Below are 13998 nucleotides of genomic sequence, written 5' to 3' on the forward strand. Positions count from 1 at the left end.
TTGCATGACTAATCACTTAGCCTAGGATCTGAAAACAGTGCAGCAGTCTACCCAAATAACTCGGCTTTAAAAAAAAAAAAAAAGACTGTAGGGAATTCCCTGGCGGTCCAGTGGCTGGGACTCTGCACTCTCACTGCTGTGGGCCCCGGTTCAATCCCTGGTAGGGGAACTAAGATCTCACAAGCCACGCGGTGTGGCCAAAAAAAAAAAAAAAAAAAAAAAAGACTGTATTAATATCTTAGGAACCATGTTGTGCAAATGTCTAAGTCTAAGCCTGGGTTTTCTCTGCCCTTCAGCACCCTCTTGGACTGTCTCCTTTCCACCAATAGGATACTGAGTCCTGGGGCTGCAAGATCATTTTAGTTTATATTTCTGCAACATAGAATTAAAGAAGGAAACCTGCCTTATCTCTTGACCCCTCTCCCTCCTTGCTCACCCATGCATATCTAATCCGTCACAAGCCTTCTTGTGCCTGTTTATTCCTTTCCATTCCCACTGCCATTGACTCAGCTCAGGCCTTCATCTCTCCGGTCTGGTTCACTGCAATAGTCCAATGGACCCCACAGCTTCCAGGCTTTCTGGCTTGTGAAGCACCCTGCAAACCACCACTTAACTCTTGTTGCTTTCCTACTCAGGAACCTCCAATTGCCTGCAAGATCAAGTCTTAACTTTTTGGATTCCCACTGGCCCCACCAATCTTCTCATCCCTCTCCAAGAGGAACCCTCTACTACCAAATGACCTACTTATTCTCCTAGAACACATCTTCGACAGTGGTTCCCAACTGTGGCATGTTGCAAAAAGTTGTGCTGTGTTCAAAGAAACTTGCTATCAGTGATAACCTACTAGGGGGTTTGGGGGTGTGGTGGGTTGCAGGTTACCCCTATTATAGATACTCTCCCTCTGCTTGGCTTTTGCGAGCAGGAGAGAAAAAGACATCATTTCAGCTGTTACACAGCAACCTTGAGTCACGCAGAATCACAGGGATGTCACGGAAGCTAGATCTCATCTGAGTGGTCACATCTAACCATCAAGGCTACCTGTTTTATCAGTTTTTGCAGTCTTGCTCCAGAAGCAGCCAAGGGGAGGGAAGTGCCCTGGATTTGAAATCATAAAACAGATTCAGTGACCCTGATCAGTTACCAACCTCAGCTGACTCATTTGTAAAGCAGAGATAAAACCTACTTCCTACTAAAATCATGAACCTTAAATATTGGGGTTTATAAGACTAAAATCTTTCATGCTAAGATCTCTGCATGCATTTGTTCTGGTTTAATATTCACAACAACATTTCAACACAGGTGTTATCTTCATTTTACAGATGAGAAACATGAGACTCAGAAAGGGTGAGTGAAAGCAAGTAAATAGCTAAGTTAAGGTTCATACCCAAGTCTGTTGGAAATCACTACTGTCTGATGCTTGATGTGGAACACAGCAGTGGCATGGACCATCTCTGAGGTCTAAACCATGAAAAAAAGGAGGGTGGGAGCTGAGTTCACTTGAATAATGCAGGGAGAACTTCTAGAAGAAATAGTGTTTTGGACCTAGAGATTATCATACTAAGTGAAGTAAGTCAGACAGAGAAAGACAAATATCATATGATATCGCTTATATGTGGAATCTGAAGTATGATAGAAATGAACTTATTTACAAAACAGAAACAGATTCACAGACATAGAAAACAAACTTATGGTTACCAAAGGTTAAAGGGGGTGGGGAAGGGATAAATTAAGAGTTTGGGATTAACAGATACACACTACTATATATAAAATAGATAAACAACAAGGTCCTACTATATAGCACAGGGAACTCTATTCAATATCCTGTAATAAATCATAATGGAAAAGAATATGAAAAAGAATATATATCTATATGTATAACTGAATTACTTTGCTGTATACCTGAAACTAACACAACATTGTAAATCAAGTAGATCTCAATAAAAATTTTTAAAAAAGAAATAGTGCTTAATGCAAGCAACTAGGGAAACAGGTTAACCTGCCTGTGGGTCAGATTTGGCTTAGACTAAAAAATGATCATCACATATAAAATATAATTAGGAAATTAACTCGAAGTTGGAGAGTGCATTTGAGTATGTAATTTTGAGAAAATCAATTTTCTAATTTCTTTTCAATTTGGTAAACAAGCCTTATTTTTTCCTTTCCATGAGTAAATAACTACCTGCATCCTCAACGTTCTACTCTAATTGATACAAGGGTTACAACAATTAAAAGCAAATGTTAATGTGTACTTTATTACTTTCCATGCATCATTCTAACTTCTAGGCTTGTTAAATATTACAAAAGAATTTAAATTTTTTTTTTCAGTATAACGTGAGATCACTATCTCAGAATAAAACACTGGCTATTAGGGAAAAAGTAACATTAGACTAGTGCAACAAAAGAACAAAACTGGGGCTTCCCTGGTGGCGCAGTGGTTGAGAGTCCGCCTGCTGATGCAGGGGACACGGGTTCGTGCCCCGGTCTGGGAGGATCCCACATGCCGCGGAGCGGCTGGGCCCGTGGGCCATGGCCGCTGAGCCTGCGCGTCCGGAGCCTGTGCTCCGCAACGGGAGAGGCCACAACGGTGAGAAGCCCGCGTACCGCAAAAAAAAAAAAAAAAAAAGAACAAAACTGCCTTATAAAGCCACTGCCCATCATGATAAATAGATCCTCAAAGACACATTTTACTTAGCCAAATAAATTTAATGCACAAATTAATATCATACACAAATATAACATGCAAATATATATCTGTATACCAAAACACAATGTCTTTCAAATGCAGCTTTTACGTTTTATACAGCCTGTTTGAAGTGCTTTTCAAGTTTAACATGTTCTGTATATGTGATGTGACACAATAGAAGCAGTTTTCAATGTATGAATGTTGTTTGAAACTCAACATACCCTTATAGAATGCACGGTGGATGGGGCTCTGGTATATTCTAGGTTGGGCTGGAAAACTGAAGAAAAGTGTCATACATTATAATAACACTACAGGGCTTAACCATCTCATATAACAGTGTTTCTGTAGAATCTTTGCATAGATTTCCACTTTGAACGATGGTGACTCTAACTAGAGCAGCTAGAAAAGGACCAGATTTTCCCCCCTTTTCGCCTCACTCTCTCGCCACCAGCCTTTCATGGGAATCACCGTGGTCTGGAAAGCGGAGGTGAGGCACGAGGAGCTGGGAGGCTGGGCGTGGCCAGTGGAAAATCCCCGGGATGCCGCTCACACTGGGTTGGGTGGATCTCACTTAGCCCTTTTTTCACTGATCCAGTCCCAGAGACTAGGCTGCCTGCTTCTTCCCCACCACTTTTTTGTTTGTGGTCAGTCTCACTTGCTCCCTTCCCTGGTTCCTCAAAGACAGAACAGAATCTAGTCTCAGAATTTTTCCTATGTGCTTCGTCCCGGAAGCAAGTACACAGCTCTGAGTTTTTCTCAAAGTCTTCATTGCTGACAACAGTGGTAAACAGAGAGTTTATAAAACTAACAAGAGGAAAAGAATACGTGGTGTTTGTGGTAGTCGCCGCAATAGAGCCGGAAGTGAGGTCCAGATCTGCCTCGGCGCTAACTCTCTCCCCCTCTCCCCACTCTGTCTTTCCACGCCGCCGGGTTCCTCTCCCTTGTGAAAAGGATGGATGCCACAACGAAGCACGGGAGAGAAGTGGGTATTTTTGTAAGGGTGAAGTTACTCCCAGGAAGAAATAAGAGCCACAATAGCGAGCCAGAAGGGGAGAGAGAGGGGAAATCCCAAAAGACCTCGCCCAGGGCCGAGCAAAAGACTGGGGCACTCATTCAAATATATGTAAATATGGGGAACAAACATATCAAGATTGGGGTCTGCTTGTATCTCCGAATTCAGATAATGCATCACTGCACTTTTCACAAGGCACCAACACACAGTCATACAATTTTCAGGCTGCGTCTGGTCTCATTGTCAATCGTCACAAGCATTTCTAGTATGATACTGCTACCTGCCGGCCGAAATGAAGAAGTTCACCTAACTGGCTTGCTCTGACTCAGAAATTTTCCCGCTTCTAAGCACCTACAGCTTTAGCAGAAATTCACCAATGTCCCTATTTCAGCTGAAGCCTTCATATAAAACAGGATTTTAATCTGAATTTTCTGAGAATTTCACTCAACTATGCTTTGCCTCTAGTATGTCAGCATAAATTACGACAAGATGCCTAGAAAATAGCTTAGATTATATTAGAAGCACCTCTGAGGATAACCCCAAGTATTTTAATTTAATTTTCATTCCTTACATGTAAATAAACCACTAAGATAAAAATTCAGTTCTATGGGACTCCAGTGAGTCTTCCATCATTTCAAGGGATATTATAAAATTCTCCAAAAAAATCAATAATCATATATAAAATAGATAAACAACAAGGACCTACTGTATAGCACAGGGAACTATATTCAATATCTTGTAATAACTTATAATGGAAAAGAATCTGGAAAAGAATATATATCTATATCTATACATAGATATATGTACACTGAATTACTTTCCTGTACACCTGAAACATTGTAAATAACTATACTTCAATTTTTAAAAATCACTAACCAAAATCAAGCAAACAGGGTTATAATTTCCCCCCAAAGTTGAGAATCTTTCAATTAACTGTGCAACAGACTTTAAATCATAATGTTTGAAAGAATCTCTATTGTTATTTATATTTTAAACTCCTAACATGGGTAAATGCAGAGTCAGTAGTATTTTAGTACACAGAATTACAACAGAAAATTCTCTAAACACTACAAAAGTCTGCCATCTGAGGTACACCGTTTCTTTCTGGTATTTATCCAGAATTGCTGTTCTCAGATCAGAAGAAAAAGAATACGTGCTCATATAAATGGCAAGCTAACATGATGGGATCTCTTTTCATTGGCATTAAGAAATTTACCCTTATCCGCACAGGATGTTTACGTAGCCATCACAGGAAAAATGCCTCTGAACCATATTTTTATTTATTGAAGATAAGTAGTGAAGTATGAAAACATTCCTGGAAATAATAAAAACAAATTCAGGACTGAGGCTCCCTCAGGGGAGGGAGGGAGGAGCAGGAAATATTGGAAAGTATACACAGGACTCCAATTGCAGCTACAATTTGATTCTTAAGCTGAATGGTGGGTACGTGGGTGTACTTTATTTTATCTCTGTTCTTTGTATGCTTGAAATATTGCATAATTGTTTTTCTAAAAAAACAACAAGAAGCTGGTAGAAGACGAATAAAGCAGACATGGGAGGTGGCAGCAAGTACCTTGTGCTATATGCCGGGTACTTGGTATACATTATTTCATTGAATCCTCACACCAACCCTGCAAGGTAGGTGATTTTATCCTCATTTTACAAGTGAGGAAACTAAGGTTTAAAGATTAAGTGAATCACCCTGGGTAACACAGCTTCTAAGTGGCAGAACTGTAAACTGAGACAATATAAAAGTGGGAAAAAGTTTTTAGGCTGACATCAAGGAGTGGCCTGAAGGGGATGGTGGCATGAGATGCTACATGGACCCATCCCCCAGGGAAACAAGCCGAGCTAGTGGAACCTATAAAAACAACCATTTAAAGTCTCTAGAAAGTGTTCCAATGACATCTGGTAAATGAAGAAAACATTTATTCAAGAAAATATTCTAAAACTCAGTAAGAACAGGGAGAGCTTGGTATTTGAGCCATGACCTGCTCTCTCCCTCTCTCCCTCCTCCCTCCTCCTGGCTCAGTTTGCCAGAAGCCACTCCAGGCAAGTGTGGACAAGAAGAGAGGGCTCCCTCTGCCCTCAACTCCCAACCCAAGGACACAATATCTCACTAGCATATCTCAACTGCTTCAGCTCTGAGTTGAAGACATTGAATGCCTAGTGAGTGTGGCTGAGAGGGAGGACGCAGGCTGAAAATACTGGCACCAAATTACCCTCACCCCAGCTTGCTTGCAGGGTAGAGGTTCTGTGCTGGGAAAGGTAAAAAGAGAAGACCAGAGGCTACTGCCCTGCCCAGCACCCAGAGTAGTGGCTCAAAGATTTTGCCCAGGAGAGAGGCAGACAGACTATAGGAACAGTGAGCTTTCCTCAAAGGAATTGGTTCTAGTTGAAAAACAGTGTGGGGAAATTCAAGCCTAAGGTCTCTTGCAAAGGCAATGAAGATTTTGGTGGTAAGCAAATGAGAGAAGGCTGGTCCTCTTAATTAAGAACAACAAGCTCGGGCTTCCCTGGTGGCGCAGTGGTTGAGAGTCCGCCTGCCAATGCAGAGGACATGGGTTCGTGCCCCGGCCCGGGAAAATCCCACATGCTGCGGAGCGGCTGGGCCCGTGAGCCATGGCTGCGGAGCCTGCGCGTCCAGAGCCTGTGCTCCGCAACGGGAGAGGCCACAACAGTGAGAGGCCCGCGTACAGCAAAAAAAAAAAAAAAAAGAACAACAAGCTACACAAGAGGCCAGCTAGGTCAGTAGAGAGAACGAGCAAATTTCAAAGACTGGTCTCAAAAAACTACTCCTAGAATAAAGAGCCCAGAAATAAACCCACAGGCCTACGGCCAATTAATCTTCGACAAAGGAGGCAAGAATATACAATGGAGAAAAGACAGTCTCTTCCATAAGTGGTGTTGGGAAAGCTGGACAGCCGCATGTAAATCAATGAAGTCAGAACACTCCCTCACACCCTACAGAAAAATATACTCAAAATGGCTTAAAGACTTAAATGTAAGACAGGACATCATAAAACTCCTAGAAGAGAATATAGGCAAAACATTCTCTGACATAAATTGTACTAATGTTTCCTTAGGTCAGTCTCCCGAGGCAATAGAAATAAAAGCAAAAATAAACAAATGGGACCTAATCAAACTTTAACCTTTTGCACAGCAAAGGAAACCATCAACAAAATGAAAAGACAACCTACAGACTGGGAGAAAATATTTGCAAACAATGTGACTGATGAGCGCTTAATTTCCAAAACTCATACAACTCAATATCAAAAAAACAAACAACCCAATCCAAAAATGGGCAGAAGACTTAAGTAGACACTTCTCCGAAGAAGACATACAGATGGCCAACAGGCACATGGAAAGATGCTCAACATCACTAATTATTAGAGAAATGCAAGTCAAAACTACAATGAGGTATCACCTTACACAAACAGTAAATAAGAATGTTAATATAACAAATGCCATAAATATATACTCATTCTCCTTTCCTCTCTCAGTTTCATTAATAGAAAATTATATTAATAATAACAATGGCGGGCTTCCCCGGTGGTGCAGTGGTTGTGAATCAGCCTGCCAATGCAGGGGACATGGGTTTGAGCCCTGGTCCAGGAGGATCCCACATGCCGTGGAGCAACTAAGCCCATGTGCCACAACTACTGAGCCCACGAGCCACAACTAATGAAGCCCGTGCACCTAGAGCCTGTGCTCTGCGGCAAGAGAAGCCACTTCAATGAGAAGCCTGCACACAACAGAGTAGCCCCTGCTCTCAGCAACTAGAGAAAACCCACGTGCAGCAGCAAAGACCCAATGCAGCCAAAAATTAAATAAATGAATAAATAAATAAATTTAAAATAACAATAATAATAATGATGGCAATGTATTATTGGGCTCATAACATATAGACATAACATGTATAGCAACAGTAGCACAAAAAGGGAAGTGGAAATAGAGGTATACTAGGAGTAACATTTTTATATCTCACTAGAATTACATTACTGTAAACATGAAGCAGACTCAGACAAGTTAAGATATATATATGGAAAGCCTCAAAGCAAACACTAAAAAAATAATTCATGGGGGTGGGAGCAGGGATTGACTGCAATGGGCATAAGGGATCTTCTGTGACAGAAATGTTCTTAAATTGGATTGTGGTGATAGTTGCACAACTCTATACATTTACTAAATGTAAGTTAAACAAATTGGTTAAAAAAGTAAAATAGGGCTTCCCTGGTGGTGCAGTGGTTGAGCGTCCACCTGTTGATGCAGGGGACATGGGTTCGTGCCCCGGTCCAGAAAGATCCCACATGCCGCAGAGCAACTAAGCCTGTGTGCCGCAACTACTGGACCCACGTGCCACAACTACTGATGCCTGAATGCCTAGAGCCTGTGCTCTGCAACAAGAGAAGCCACCGCAATGAGAAGCCCATGCACCACAATGAAGAGTAGCCTCCACTTGCCACAACTAGAGAAAGCAATGAAGACCCAATGCAGCCAAAAATAAATGAATTAATTTAAAAACCAAAATACAAACAAACAAAGAAACCTCCCAACAAAGAAAAGCCCAGGACCAGATGGCTTCACTGGTGAATTCTATAAAACATTTAAAAATGAATGAACACTGGGGACTTCCCTGGTGGTCCAGTGGTTAAAACTCCACGCTTACACCGCAGGGGGGTGGGTTTGATCCCTGGTCGGGGAACTAAGATCCTACATGCCCCGTGGCACAGCCAAAAAATAAATAAATAAAAAATTTAAAAAAAAATGAATTAGGGCTTCCCTGGTGGCGCAGTGGTTGAGAGTCCGCCTGCCGATGCAGGGGACATGGGTTCGTGCCCTGGTCTGGGGAGATCCCACATGCCACGGAGCAGCTGGGCCCGTGAGCCATGGTCACTGGGCCTGCATGTCTGGAGCCTGTGCTCCGCAACGGGAGAGGCCACAACAGTGAGAGGCCTGCATACCGCAAAAAAAAAAAAAAAAAAAAAAAAAAAGAATTAACACCAATCCTCCTCAAACTCTTCCAAAATAATTAAAGAGATAGAAACACTTTCAAACACATTTTATGAGACCAGCATTACCCTGATACAAGAGCCAGAGAAAGACACCACAAGAAAAGAAAACTATAGGCCAATATCCTGATGAATATAGATGCCAAAGTCCTCAACAAAATACTAGCAACCCAAATGTAATAGCACACTAAAGGCATCATACACCATGACCAGTAGGAAATATACCTAGGATGCAAGGATGATTTGACATACAAAAATCAATCAATGTGATACATCACACTCGAAGGGCAAAAGATAAAAATCATATGATCATCTCATTAGATGCAGAAAAAGCATTTGACAAAAATCCAACATCCTTTCATGATAAAAACAAAAATGCTCAACTAATTAAGAATAGAAGGAAATTGCCTCAACATAAGAAGGCAATATACGAAAAGCACACAGCTAACATCATACTCAATGGTGAAAAACAGAGCTTTTTCCTCTAAGATCTGGAACAAGGCACAGATACCCACTTTGGTCACTTCTATTCAACACAGTACTGGATGTCCTAGCCAGATAGGAAAGAAAGAAAAATAAAAGGCATCCAAGCGGGAAAGGAAGAAGTAAAATGATCTCTGTTCACAGATGAAATGATTTTATATGTAGAAAACCCTAAAGACTCCACAAAAAACTGGTAAAATAAATGAATTCAGTAAAGTTGCAGGATTCAAAATTAACATACAGAAATCAGTTGCATTTCTATACATTAACAATGAACTATCCAAAATAAATACAGAAAGAAAGGAAGAAAGAAAGGAAGAAAGAAAGGAAGAAGGAAGGAAAGAAATCTCATTTATTGATACAATAGCATCCAAAGAATAAAATACTTAGGACTAAACTTAACCAAGGAGACCGAAGACTTGTACACTGAAAATTACAAAACATTAATGAAAAAAATTAAAGAAGGAACAAATAAGTGTAAAGACATCCCATGTTCACAGATCAGAAGAGTTTATACTGTTAAAAATGTCCAGACGCTTGAGGATATGGGGAGGGGGAAGGGTAAGCTGTGACAAAGCGAAAGAGAGGCATGGACATATATACAGTACCAAACGTAAGGTAGATAGCTAGTGGGAAGCAGCTGCATAGCACAGGGAGATCAGCTTGGTGCTTTGTGACCGCCTGGAGGGGTGGGATAGAGAGGGTGGGACAGAGGGAGACGCAAGAGGGAAGGGATGGGAGAACAGATGTATATGTATGACTGATTCACTTTGTTATAAAGCAGAAACTAATAAAAAAATCATTAAAAAAACTAAATACATACACAGATAAATAAATGCATGTAACCGGTGAAATCTGAAAAAAAAAATGTCTAGACGTTGAAAGTGATCTACAGATTCAATGCAATCCCTATAAATCCTCAATGGCATTTATTTTTTTACAGAAACAGAAAAAAACAATCCCAGAATTCATATGGAACCAAAATGAACCCCAAATAACAAAGTTGGAGGTTTCACATTTCCTTATTCCAAAACATATTACAAATCTACAGTAATTAAAACAGTATGGTTGGCACAAAGAAAGACACTAGATCAATGGAACAAATTAGAAAGCCTAGAAATAAATCTGTGTATATATGTTTAAATGATCTTTGACAAGGGTGCCAAGAATATATAATGAGAAAAAAACAGTCTTCGACAAATGGTACTGGGAAAACTGAATATGCACATGCAAAAAAAAAAAAAGAAAACTGGAACCTTACCTCACACCACACACAAAAATCAACTCAAAATGGATTCAAGACTTAAACATAAAACTTGAAGTTCTAAATTCCTGGAAGTAAACAGGAGAAATGCTTCCAAACATTGGTCTTGGCAATGATTTCTTGAATATGATACCAAGAGCACAGTTAACAAAACAAAAAATAGGCAAGTGGAACTACATCAAACTAAAAGGATTTTTCACAGCAAAGCAAACAATCATAAGAGTGAAAAGGCAACCTATGGAAAAGGAAAAAATATTTACAAATCATCTATTTGATAAGGGTCTAATCTCCAAAACAATAAGGAATTCCTGCAACTCAATAGTAAAGATACTAATAACCTAACTTAGAAGTGGGCAAAGTAACAAACACATGAAAGAATGCTCAACATCTTTAATCATTAGAGAAATGCAAATCAAAACTACAATGAGATATCACCTCACACCAGTCAGAATGGCCATCATCAAAAAATCTAGAAACAATAAATGCTGGAGAGGGTGTGGAGAAAAGGGAACCCTCTTGCACTGTTGGTGGGAAAGTTAATTGATACAGCCACTATGGAGAAGAGTATGGAGGTTCCTTAAAAAACTAAAAATAGAACTACCATACGACCCAGCAATCCCACTACTGGGCATATACCCCAAGAAAACCATAATTCAGAAAGAGTCATGTACCACAATGTTCATTGCAGCTCTATTTACAATAGCCAGGACATGGAAGCAACCTAAGTGTCCAATGACAGATGAATGGATAAAGAAGATGTGGCACATATATACAATGGAATATTACTCAGCCATAAAGAGAAACAAAATTGAGTTATTTGTAGTGAGGTGGATGGACCTAGAGACTGTCATACAGAGTGAAGTAAGTCAGAAAGAGAAAAACAAATACCATATGCTAACACATATATATGGAATCTAAAAAAAGAAAAAAAATGGTCATGAAGAACCTAGGGGCAGGGCGGGAATAAAGATGCAGACCTACTAGAGAATGGACTTGAGGACATGGGGAGGGGGAAGGGTAAGCTGGGACAAAGTGAGAGAGTGGCATGTGCATATGTACACTACCAAATGTAAAACTGATAGCTAATGGGAAGCAGCCGCATAGCACAGGGAGATCAGCTTGGTGCTTTGTGACCCCCTAGAGGGGTGGGATAGGGAGGGTGGGAGGGATGGAGATGTAAGAGCGAAGAGATATGGGGATATATGTATATGTACAGCTGATTCACTTTGTTATAAAGCAGAAACTAACACACCATTGTAAAGCAATTATACGTCAATAAAGATGTTAAAAAAAAAAGAAGTGGGGCCTCCCTGGTGGCGCAGTGGTTGAGAGTCCGCCTGCCGATGCGGGGGATACGGGTTCGTGCCCCAGTCCGGGAGGATCCCATATGCCGCGGAGCGGCTGGGCCCGTGAGCCATGGCTGCTGAGCCTGCGCGTCCGGAGCCTGTGCTCCGCAACGGGAGAGGCCACAGCAGTGAGAGGCCCGCATACCGCAAAAAACAAAAAAGAAGTGGGCAAAGGACTTGAATAGACATTTTTCCTAAGAAGACATGCAAATGGTACATGAAAAGATGCTCAGCAACACTAATCATCAGGGAAGTGCAAATGAAAACCACAATGATATTTTTTTTTTCCGGTACGTGGGCCTCTCACTGTTGTGGCCCCTCCCGTTGCGGAGCACAGGCTCCGGACGCGCAGGCTCAGCAGCCATGGCTCACGGGCCCAGCCACTCTGCGGCATGTGGGATCTTCCCAGACCGGGGCACGAACCCGTGTCCCCTGCATCGGCAGGCGGACTCTTAACCACTGCGCCACCAGGGAAGCCCCACAATGATATTTTATAATAACTATAAATGGAGTATAACCTTTAAAAACTGTGAATCACTATATTATACACCTGTAACTTATATACTATTGTACAGCAACTATACTTCAATTAAATATTACATTAGTATTTATCTGAGGAAAAGAGATACATGACCCTTACTACATGAGATTGTATACATTTAAGTAGAGAAGTGTAATAGTTACTGTAAACACACACACACACATACAATGAGACATCCCCTCACATCTGATTAGGATGGCCATTATCCAAAAATAAATAAATAAATAAAGACAAATGTTGGCAAAGATGTGAAGAATTTGGAACCTCTGTGCACTGTTGGTGGGAATGTAAATTGGTGCAGCCACAGTGGAAACAGTATGGAAGTTCCTCAAAACACTGAAAATACAACTACCATTTAATCCAGCAATCCAACTTTTGGTTATTTACCTAAATAAACTGAAATCAAGACCTCGAAGAGACATTTGCATTCTCATAGCCAAGTTGTGAAACAACATAAATGGCCATTGATGAATGAATGGATAAAGAAATGTGGTATGCATATGCATACCTCTTTAAAGAGAAGGAAATCCTGTCATATGTGAAAACATGGATGAACTCTGAGGACATTTTGCTAAGTGAAATAAGCCAGTCACAGAAGGAAACATACTACATGATTCCATTTATATAAGGTATCTGAAGTAGTCAAACTCATAGAAGCAGAAAGTAAAATGATGATTTCCAGGGGCTGGGGTAAGGGAGAAATGGGGAGTTGCTGTTCAGTAGATATAAGTTTCCGTTATGGAAGACGAAAAATTTCTAGAGATCTGCTGTACAAAATTGTGCTTATACTTAACAATACTGTACTGTACACTTAAACTTTTGTTAGGAGGGTAGATCTCATGTTATACGTTTGTTTGTTTTACCACAATAAAAATAGAAGGAAAAAAAGTGGAGGCAAAATAAAACTTTCTTAGGCAAACAAAAACTGAGGGAAACTGTCACCAGTAGACCTCCTATCAAATATTGTTAAAAGAAGTATTTCAGAGAGAAGGAAACTTGGATCTACATGAGAAGGAAGAGTGTCAGAGAATAATAAATGCAATTAAAATAAAATCTTTTTTCGTATTCTTAACAGATGTAATAGATAGCTGTTCAAAGTAATAAAAGCAACAGTATATTGAGTGATTTTATGTTATGGATACATGAAATGAATGAGAACAATAAGAGATGAGGGGGAAAAATTTAGAATACTCTGTTATAAGATACCTGCATTACCTGTGAAATGGTAAGTGTTATGTGAAAGTGCTGTTAGGTTAGTTGTAAATGGATATTACAAACTCTAGGGAAATCAATAAATTTTTTTCAGAAAAAGACAAAGAGAAGAAGAGAAAATGAAATCATATAAAATGTTTAACTAAAACCAGAGAATGCAGGACTTCCCTAGCAGTCCAGTGGTTAAGACTCTGTGCTTCCACTTCAGGGGGCAGAGGTTCGATCCCTGGTTGAGGAACTAAGATCCCACATGCCGGGTGTCATAGTCAAAATTAAAAATAATAATAATAATAATAATAATAATAATAATAATAATAATAAAACCACAGAAGGCAGTAAAAGGGGGGCAGTAAAGAAAGAACAAGGGAAATGAATAGAAAATGGTTACAAACATTTTAGATATTAATCCAACTATAATAATAATCACTTTAAATGTGAATGGTCT

At 40.1% G+C, this 13998-nt stretch overlaps 1 protein-coding gene across 9 annotated transcripts in view; it reads right to left on the reverse strand.

Moving 5' to 3' along the window:
* Nucleotides 1–13998, reverse strand: part of ARHGEF6 (Rac/Cdc42 guanine nucleotide exchange factor 6) — a 111772-nt gene that overhangs the window by 23581 nt on the left and 74193 nt on the right. The window lies entirely within an intron of this gene.

Source organism: Mesoplodon mirus (genome assembly GCF_964341445.2).
Source record: "Mesoplodon mirus genome assembly, chromosome: X".
In the NCBI taxonomy this organism is placed as follows: domain Eukaryota; kingdom Metazoa; phylum Chordata; class Mammalia; order Artiodactyla; family Ziphiidae; genus Mesoplodon; species Mesoplodon mirus.